Genomic DNA, 9,795 nt, shown 5'->3' on the forward strand with positions numbered 1-9,795 from the left:
TTGGTACTAGGGTTTGAGCTCATGCTCTCACTTGACTTTTTCCCTTAAGGCTGACACTCTACTGCTTTAGCCACGACTGCTCAGATCTCAGCCCCCTGAGTAGCTAAGATTACAGGCATATTTTCAAGTTTTATTTAATGTTTGGTACATAAAAATTATTAATGTCCATAGATTTTTTAAAAAAATTTTGTAGGTCATGGGGCTTGAACTCAGGACCTGGGCGCTGTCTCTGGGCATTTTTTGCTCAAGGCTACCACTATACCACTTTGAACCAGAGCACCACTTCCAGTTTTCTGGTGGTTATCTGGAGGTAAGAGTCTCATAGACTTTCCTGCCTCAGCTGGCTTTGAACTTCAATCCCCAGATCTCAGTCTCCTGAGTAGCTAGGATTATATGTGTGAGCCACCAGCACTCTGCTCAAAAAGAGATTTTTGACAGATATTTTATATGGCCAACCTACTAATCTAAGTGTAGGATCTTTCCTGCCCAAACCCTTGAGCACTTGTATTGTTTCTCTCATCTCTTAAAATTGTTTGACCGGCGAAACTTAATTTCTTAATTTAATTCAATACAATACATTTATTGATATTTTAATGGTCATGTTTATGATTGTTTTGGGAATTGACTACTAAAGAAAGAAATGGAGGTCACCCAATACATTTTGTCTTTATGCTCATCACTGATTTAGCATATCAACATTGACACAGTTGTTCCCTCCATTATCAGAAAGAATTAGTGATATTTCCCATAGTTGTGTTTCCATTGAGAGATTTGTTTCATTCAGCTTAGTCAACAGATGAGGGTCTATAGATGTCCACCTGAGTACAGAATGAAGAATCACTATGCAAAATGACTCCAAAGGGACTGAGACTCTGCTCTCACCTAAGTAGCTTGCTCTTAGTTTGTCTTGGCCAGAATATGACTATCAGCCTTACCTAGACTCCAGGGGCTGGCACCTGTTACTGGGTAGATATGATAAAGGAGAAGATGAAGGATCTTAACCACCAGAATTAACCACCAGAAAACTGGAAGTGGAGCTGTGGCTCAAAGTGGTAAAAGCTCAGGGACAGCACCCAGGCCCTGAGTTCAAGCCCAACAACTGACATAAAAAAAAAGAAGAAGAAGAAGAAAAAAGGGAAGGAGAGAGATAAATTGTAGCTGTGTTTGATTGATAGTTCATCTTAGCATGGTGGCTCCTGCCATGAGAATATTCTTTAGAAGTTCATTTTCAACGATCAAGTGGAATGTCTGTGTCTGTTGCTCTGAATATTCCCCATTTGTTCGCTTGTTATTTGAGGAGCTACTTTATGCCAGACGTGACCAGCTATTGAAAAGGCTGAGTGGAAATGACAAAAATCCCTAGCTGTCGAGAGCTTGCTTTTTACTGGGAAAGCTATAATGTCAGGTCAATACTGTGAAATGAAACAAGAGCTATGACAAGAGATGGAAGGGAACAGAGGTGAAGAATAACTCATCCTGGGGCATTCAAGGAAGAATCATGAAACTTGTGTGACTACAGTTAAATGAGACAGTGTGAAGAAATAAAGTTAAGATGCTGAAAGAAGACATCATAGAGGGTCGTAAGCCAGAGTAAGGTGTCTGGGTTTTATTTTGACTATCATGGGAAGCAACTCATTCATTTTAATCAAGAGACTGACAGCTGGGCTCACTCATGTCATCCTAAACTACATGGGAGGCTGAGACTGGGAGGATTGTGGTACAAGGCCAGCCTCTGTTGAAAGGTTCAGGAGACTCACCTCCACAGAAGGGAGCTGGATCGGGTGACACGTGTCTGTTATGCCAGCAACTACAAGAAGCCGAAAACAGGCCGAGCAAAATCTAGGCATGCACCCAGGCAGAAAGCAAGACTTTGTCTCAAAAAATAACCAGTGGAGAGCCAGCACCGGTGGCTCATATCTGTAATCCTAGCTACTCAGGAGGCTGAGATCTGAGGATTGCGGTTCAAAGCCAGCCCAGGCAGGAAAATCCATGAACCTCTTATCTCCAATTAACCACTAGGAAACCAAAAGTGGCGCTGTATCTCAAGTGGTAGAGTGTTTGCCTTGAGCTGAAGAGCTCAGGGACAGTGCCCAGACCCAGAGTTCAAGCCCCACGACCAACAAAAAATGAACAAACAAACAAATAAATACCCAGTGCATGTCTCAGCAATAGTATACCTACCTAACAAGTGCAAGGCCTGAATTCAAACCCCATTACCACTACAAAGATTGTGTATGGGGGGGGGGGAGGTAAAATTCACATCTCTAAAGAATTTCTCTATCTTAAAACAATTTTTTTCACCCATCCTGGGCTTGAACTCAGAGCCTAGGAGCTGTCCCTGAGTGTTTGTAATCAAGACTAGGGCTCTACCACCTAAGCCACAGCTCTACTACCTGCTTTTTAGTAGTCAATTGGAGATAAGAGTCTCAGGGACTTTCCTGACTAGGTTGGCTTTGAACCATGATCCTTAGATCTCAGTTTCCTGAGTTGCTAGGATTACAGGTGTGATCTACCAGTGTCTGGCTTCTAATTATCTTTATAGCATTGATTTTTAAGGAAGATCAAGAGTAGAAGAGGAGAAAGACCCAAGGGGGATGTGCTGAACTCATACATGAAAATATGAGATATATACTTACATTCATATATATGTATATATGATAAAATCAAGCTGCTCTACTAATAATGGATTATTATTTATATATATATAATTTATGTATCTATCCATAGGGGTATCTAATAAAAAATTTAGTGTCAGGGCAATCATTTTATTTTAAAGTTTGAAATCCTGCTTGTCTGTGAGAGATGATGATGATGACCATGAGCTGGCTTCTTTTCTTTAGAAATTGCAATAATTATTTTTTGTACTTTTATTCTTTTTCTTATCACTATGGAACAGTGGTTCTTCTTGCCATAAAAATGAGCATGCACAAGCAAGCACGCATGCCCATTTGCATATAATTTCGGGGTTTTCATAGATGCCACATTAAGAATCTCGCTGGTAGAGCATCATGTCACAGCTCCCCCCACCCCAGGGATCTAGCATTTATCTTTGCTTCTGAATACTGCACTCCAGAATTTCTATCCTTGCCTGTATCAATCCTTAAATTATATGAGTCCAGACTGTTAATTTATTATCCTCAAGCCTGGAATTCACTCTTGTACATGACAAAAAGTTTCTTTGAGTTTTCTTCTGCTGCCCATCTATCTGTGATCGAACTATCTTGAGGCTTGGAACATACAGTGCCAAGCCCAGACTTTCCCTCTAAGAATGGGAACTCTATTTCTCTCTTTCCTGCAGTATTGCCTGGTGACCAATATTAACATTTATTGATAAAGACCTTCATGGTAGCCCAATAAGAATGAGAAGCAGCATTTTTATAACCCATAATGGGGTTTTAACAGGGATCCCCGCCATCTGGCTCTATGTAGTGTGGATGACATTTGTCCAGATTATACCTCAGGCCTTGGGTTAGAAGTGGGAGGGGAGATCAGGCATTTTCAACTGTTTTTCAGAATTCTCTATAATTTTTGGACTTTTCTGTGTGAAAGAATAGAGCCAGGTGGGCCTGTCTTCTTTAGAAACTCCCCCTGCTTTCTGAGAACATCCAATATGTTTCATGATTGTCTAGTTACAGTTCACCTCATAAAATATTCAACTCTGAAAGATTTGCCCACAGCCTACCATGATAATTTTCTACTTAGAGAACTAGGCCACTTGATTGTTGTTGTTTTTTTCTTTTCTTGCCTATTTTCTTAGGACACTTGCTTCCAAGTATAATTTAAAACTAATTGTTGAGGGCTGGGAAGGTGGCTCAGTGGTAGAGTGCTTGCCTTGCATGCATGAGGCCTTGGGTTCAATTCCTCAGCACCATATAAGCAGAAAAAGCTAGTACTGTGGTTCAAGTGGTAGAGCGCTAGCCTTGAGCTGAAGAGCTGAGGGACAGTGCCCAGGCCCAGAGATCAGGCACCATGACTGGCAAAAAAAAAAAAAAAAAACCTAAAACTAATCACTGAGAATAAAATTCAGGAGACCAGTCCAACCACGGTAGTCAGATGAAAAATTACTTAAAAAAAAAAGTTTAACTTTTATAAGGGCAGTTACCTGCACAAGCAGGAGCAAAGAAGAGATTTGGCTTCACAAGGTGGGTTTTCCCCAGGCTTTTGGCTCATTTTGGCTGTAATGCTCATTCCTATATAGGGGTATGATTCAAAATGATTTAAAGGGGAAAAAATCAACTGTCATTTTATTTCTAACATAATGAACATAATCTCTTCTCTGTTGACTCTTTGCTATTCCACTTTGGTGATTTATCTTTATTTTTCAGTATTCTAGCCCAACATAATCAAAGTTGTCTGTGGTCTCAGTTAATTCCTTTTTTAAAAAATTAACATGATGTGGAAAATGAGCTGTGTAACTTGAGGGCAGGAATTGGAGGGGAAAGCTGGGGGAAAACAGGATGGTATTTCTCCCCCCCAAAAAAATGCACTCATTACTTGAGTTATGAAATGGTAACCCCTCTGATACAACACCTTAATAATAATAACAAAATTATATTTTAAGAAAGGAAACAAAAAATTAACTTGAGATGGAGAGGAATATTCACAAATTCATTTTAAAAGTCAATTTATATATTTTTTGTCAGTCCTAGTTTTGCTTTTAAATCACATATTTAAAAAATCCATAAATCCAGTGATTTAAGCTTTTTCAAAAATATTGAAGTCTTCACTCAGGATTTTTTTTACCAGCCCATCCTATCCCTCCATATAAAAGACAACCCCCTGTATTTGAAATTAGTTTTACTAACTTTATGGGGTATTTCCTGTGTCTGCTTTATAACATGAAATGTGTGAATTATTAGGAAAGACTTTGGCTCATGGTAGATTGATGCTTAGAAGTCAGATAATTTCAGAATCCAGTGGGAACTTTCTGGTTTCCAGTCTTTTATCTCCTCAGAAGACTTTTTCATGAAAGACAGGGATTAGTGATGACTTTCTAATGCAGAGTTAGGCCTTTTTTTTCCCGCTGTTTAAAAATGACACTTTGAACATGTAGCACATAATTGCATTGGACGGTTTGTTGCCAAGCAGCTTGAGTGTGAAGGAATATGGAGTTCAGGGAAGGGACCCAAAAAGAAAACTTAAGAAAAATAGAGTAAGACTGAAAGTGTTTTATGATAATTAGAAGAAAAATTAGATATCAGAACTTCACGGGTCAGCTTCTGTTCACACATTTAGCTTTCACCTTGCAAAGAAAGGGGTGTATCAGGTAATTAGGTCAAATCAATGATTATATATCTTGAATTCAAGTGGAAAGGACTGTAATTGTGATGAAATTTGTCTGAAGGGAACGCATGGGGAATCTTGTCAACGGTCATGAGTTCAAAGGGGAAATTAAGTTCAAGGTTCGGTTCCTGTTCACACAACCCTCTCCCCCCCCCCCTCTCCCCCCCCCCCACTACCAAATAGTGCATAAAAAGAAAGCAAACAACCAATATTTCTATAAACAAGTTATTTTATCTTTCTAGAAGAAGAATCTGTCCCATTTAGTTCCCTTTAGGGAGATAGAATTAAAGCAGTTAAACCTCCTTAATGGGACATTTTCTCCTGATGTGGACAGAAAGAAAATCTCAAGAATTATATTTCTTGCTTATTGGCTTCTTCTGTTGTTGCTGGTCATACATAAGACGCCTTGCAGCACGAAATGAAAATAACTCATCTCCAAGGTATCACATGACTACAAGTCCCCTACTGCCATTTTCTGTCTTGTTTACAGGATAACAGTACAATATTGTAAGTTTAAGATTGGAAGCGATGAGGGGGACCACTACGAAAGTCGTGAGGAGGGTTCAATCTCTCTTTCTTCCTTGAATTCAATTTCCCCTTAAACTTGACAAAGTGGAACCAAAATCCACCCTTGTCTTGGTCATTCTTCTGAAACAAAGGGTCTATTCTCTCTTTTAATGCTTGTAGAACGTCCATTAAGGTTGACCGTAGGCTCTTGCATAGGATGAAAAAAGAAAAAGCCCCTCAAACCTTTTCTTTTCCCCTGGTATAATTTTTAAAGGACAAACAATAAGAACATAGTTTCACATAGTGGTAAAGAAATCCTGGCTGAAACACAGCCTTTGAGATCCATTGGCCTTTGAACATTCTAGAGTCGTTGTGTGATCCCAGTACTTTGTATTCTATCAATATTGTTCTAGCAAGAAGTTTTAAGAAAGAGAAATGTGTGTAAGAAAAAAGAAATCACATCGTTGCTTAAAGCAAATTGAGAATGTTCTTGCAGATACATCTCAATTTTTAAAAAAACACACAAGCACACAAACCCAAGCTGTGTGTGTCTTCCTTTTTTAATAGAAATAAGCTCTTGCCATAAAAACAGTTCAAGAAGGCATTTGATGAAACTCTAGTGGTATTTTTGCTCATAAATTTCCTTGTATTTATTATGTCTAGTGCTTGGATGAGCTTATTATCCTTGAGTTTCTTCTTGAGCAACACTTTACATGTCAAAATGTATGTGGTTTCAGTCTGTAAACACTCAAGTACTCTCTGAATTTTAACAACAGCCCCCCAAAACCTCTCCGACACATATCATGATTGACAAATTATTTTTAAATAAACAGTCCTGTGACAGGAGAAAATTCTGCAAGCAGGTGCTTGGCATAACTGAATGGGTTGGGGAAGGAGGGATAAAGGGCTGGAGCAGTTCATACTTTGGTTAAACTCTTGCACCTAAAATGTTCTACCTTGAAAGAAAAAAAAATTCAGAAGTTCAAGGAACAACATGGCCATGATATTAATGACCTTTGGTGGGGAAGGGGGGGGAGATACATAGAGTTCAGAGTTCATTTTCTATTTACAACTAGCCTACCACCTCTTCCCCTTCCCTTCCCCCTCCCTCCTTAAACAAAAAGGCAATTATTTAGGACATTGTGACATTCGGCCTGGAGAATTTTTATGGTCCCCCCCCCTCAAAAGAGAGAGGGGGGAGGGCTGGAAAATACAACAGTTATTAGTATTTGATAGAAATAGAGGTGGCCTGTGTAGAAGAGAGGAGAGGGTATCTTCCCCGGGGCAGTTCAAAGTTCATTCTTTGTTCACCTAGAATGAAAAGTGTTCAGTTATCAGGTATTTAAACCCAAATCAGCGGCCGCCCGTCGGTGGGCCGGCGGTGCTGCGCGGCGTGGGTTGCAGGGAGTCGCGCTGACACTCGATTTGTACTGGAGACGGGAACAGATGGGGCTGCATTGTGAGCCCCGCCTGTATGCAAATGTGAACGGAGTTTCACCCGGTGCCGGGCTCTGACCTGACCGTGCTCGCGCATTTACTCAGCCAGCCTCAGCCTGGGGGGGCGGCCGAGGGGGGATAAAAAATGGCAATCGGATAGTACCAGCGGCAGGTCAAGTTTACCATCCGTCTTTCCGGGGGACCGAGATGGCAACACAGTTATTTAGTTTCAGTGTTGATGTGCGTTGCAATAAACGCCATCATTTCACCTGTTTATGAACCCAGCCTCGTATGAGCGCTCTCTCTCTCTCTCTCTCTCTCTCTCTGTTACTCCCCTCCCCCGTGAAATCAAACAAAGCTAAGCAACCAACTCTCTTATTTCCAGCAAAACGGGGGAGGGGGATTATAGACTTAAAAGTGGGGGGGGCTGGGAAAGCTGTATAAATCAACATGGTTTTTCCCCCCTCCAGCCCTTTTTATTTTTTCTTCCATTGAATTCATTAATTTCTTATTTGGAGGAAACGAAATACATCTTCACACCCCACACTCCCCACTCCCCCCTCCTCTCCACTCCAGGCCCCAACTGCTTTTTTTTTGGTGGGGGGGGGGGTTTCAAATGAAGAAATATGATCGTGCATGTCAAAATAAAGCAACCAGCATTTTAGATGTCGATTAAACGGTACTGCAATGCATAGTCTCTAATAAATCTTACAATTAAACATGCAGGCCGTCATTAAAGCGAAAATATGAACAGCTGTAATCATACACATTGTGTTGACAGAGAAAAATTTGGCTCCTTTTGTCATTTTTCACATTGGGAAAGAAGGAGAGATGGATTGGAATGGTGGCCGGTCGTGGGCTTTTTCTTTTCGCAGGCAGACGGACAGCAAGCCAGGGTTTCTGACTGGAGGGTCTAACAGCAGTGATTTGCCTCAATTTTCTCCTCTCATGAAAGTAAATTTCTCTTGGGAAACATAGAAGCCTTTGGCGAGAAAACCCATAGGACAGACACCCCAAACTGTAACACATAACGAATTGATGCATTTCCTCAGTACATCTGTTCTTGAAGGGGTTCTGTTAACTGATGTCTGGAACTCACAGAAAAGAAAGGGTCACTAAGAATATAGTGAACGTTGATGTATACAGCAAAAGCTGCTTTGGTAAAAGAAAAAGAAAAATTTTAATACAAATTAAAAAAAGATATCACATATGTTTTGCCAGAACAGAAAGAGGGTTTATCTGAGGGTGGGACTGTGTATTGTTATTGACAGCGTCTCATTATGTAACCCAGGCTGGCATTGGAACTCACTGTGTAGCTGGACTTGAACTCATGATCCTCCTCCTGATTGCTGGCATCCTTGCAAGAAGATCTCATCAGTTTTGATCGGAAATAAAGTTATTTGAAGCTGTGTGTGTACAAATGTAGGCAAAACCAAGGCAGACTTCCTTCAAAAAAACCAAAACTCTTTTTTTGAGGATTCAGTTGTCTCTGCCTAAAGACTTTTCTCCACCTCCCCTGGCATGTCTTACTCCAACGTACAAGGCCAACTTATCAGAACAGCCATTCCAAGCAGTTCTTGAGAGTTAGGCCTGAAATAATTCCAAATAGAAATAAATGGCTAGAACAGTGATATCGTTTGTCTACGAGGCACCTGGTAGTAGGTGACAGAGATAATAAAGACTAAAGAGTTGCATGGCAGTAGAGCAGGTATTAAAAAATGTCATACTCCTCTCCTTGGTTACTGAACATTGATTTGATTATCTTGCCTGGTCTCTGAATATGTATTTCCAAATAGATGGCAAGCTTTAGGAGACTCTACATGTGCAGATACACACACACATACACACACATACTGACACATATGTATACATTTATATGTATAGAGATCCTTCCTTATACAAACAAGGAGTTATGTTTGAATGCAGGATTTCATGTCCACATAAACCTCAGCTTGTGGTTGAATTATTAGAGGCCACTTGAAGTTAAGGGTATCATTTATACCCTTATTAAATTTACTCAAGAATTGTCAAGGCAGTGCTTACCAGAGAACTCAAAATGTTTATTTACTTTAGAAGCAGGAAATTCATATGTTTTATGTTAACTAGAGGCTTAACAAAGTTACATTTGGGCATAAGTAAGATTCCGAACACCTTTTTTTTTTTTGACAGAGTAATCAAAGGAAAAGGAAAATGTTTATAATATGAATATCACAACTAAGTTATTATAAACCATGTTTATAGCTGTTTGCTTTAGTAAGGTCATAATTTCCCAAAGAATTGTTTCAAATGAGGATGAGAGTTGGAAATCAGTAGTTTCTTTTCGAAATGTCATAATGAATCCATACCATGAATCAGGAAGAAAATGTTACCTATTTTAAATTTTTGTGGAAGAAAATTCCCAGACACTATCAATTACTTTGATGATAACTCTTAAGCATCTAGAAATTGATATTCTTTGGATCTTTATGCAATACATGAAAGTTCATTTTGATTGTCACAGAGTACTTGTAAACCAGGAGGTCTTAAGCCTCAATAATTATTTTTTCATTTAAAAACTTTGTAGTCACA

At 39.7% G+C, this 9,795-nt stretch overlaps 1 protein-coding gene across 2 annotated transcripts in view; it reads left to right on the forward strand.

Annotated features, from left to right (window-relative positions):
• The window catches only part of Skap1 (src kinase associated phosphoprotein 1), a 269,213-nt gene that overhangs the window by 80,766 nt on the left and 178,652 nt on the right, over positions 1 to 9,795 (forward strand). The gene's annotated exons all lie outside the window — the stretch shown is intronic.

The sequence above is a fragment of the Dipodomys ordii genome, unplaced genomic scaffold (assembly GCF_000151885.1).
Source record: "Dipodomys ordii isolate 6190 unplaced genomic scaffold, Dord_2.0 Scaffold7, whole genome shotgun sequence".
NCBI lineage: Eukaryota > Metazoa > Chordata > Mammalia > Rodentia > Heteromyidae > Dipodomys > Dipodomys ordii.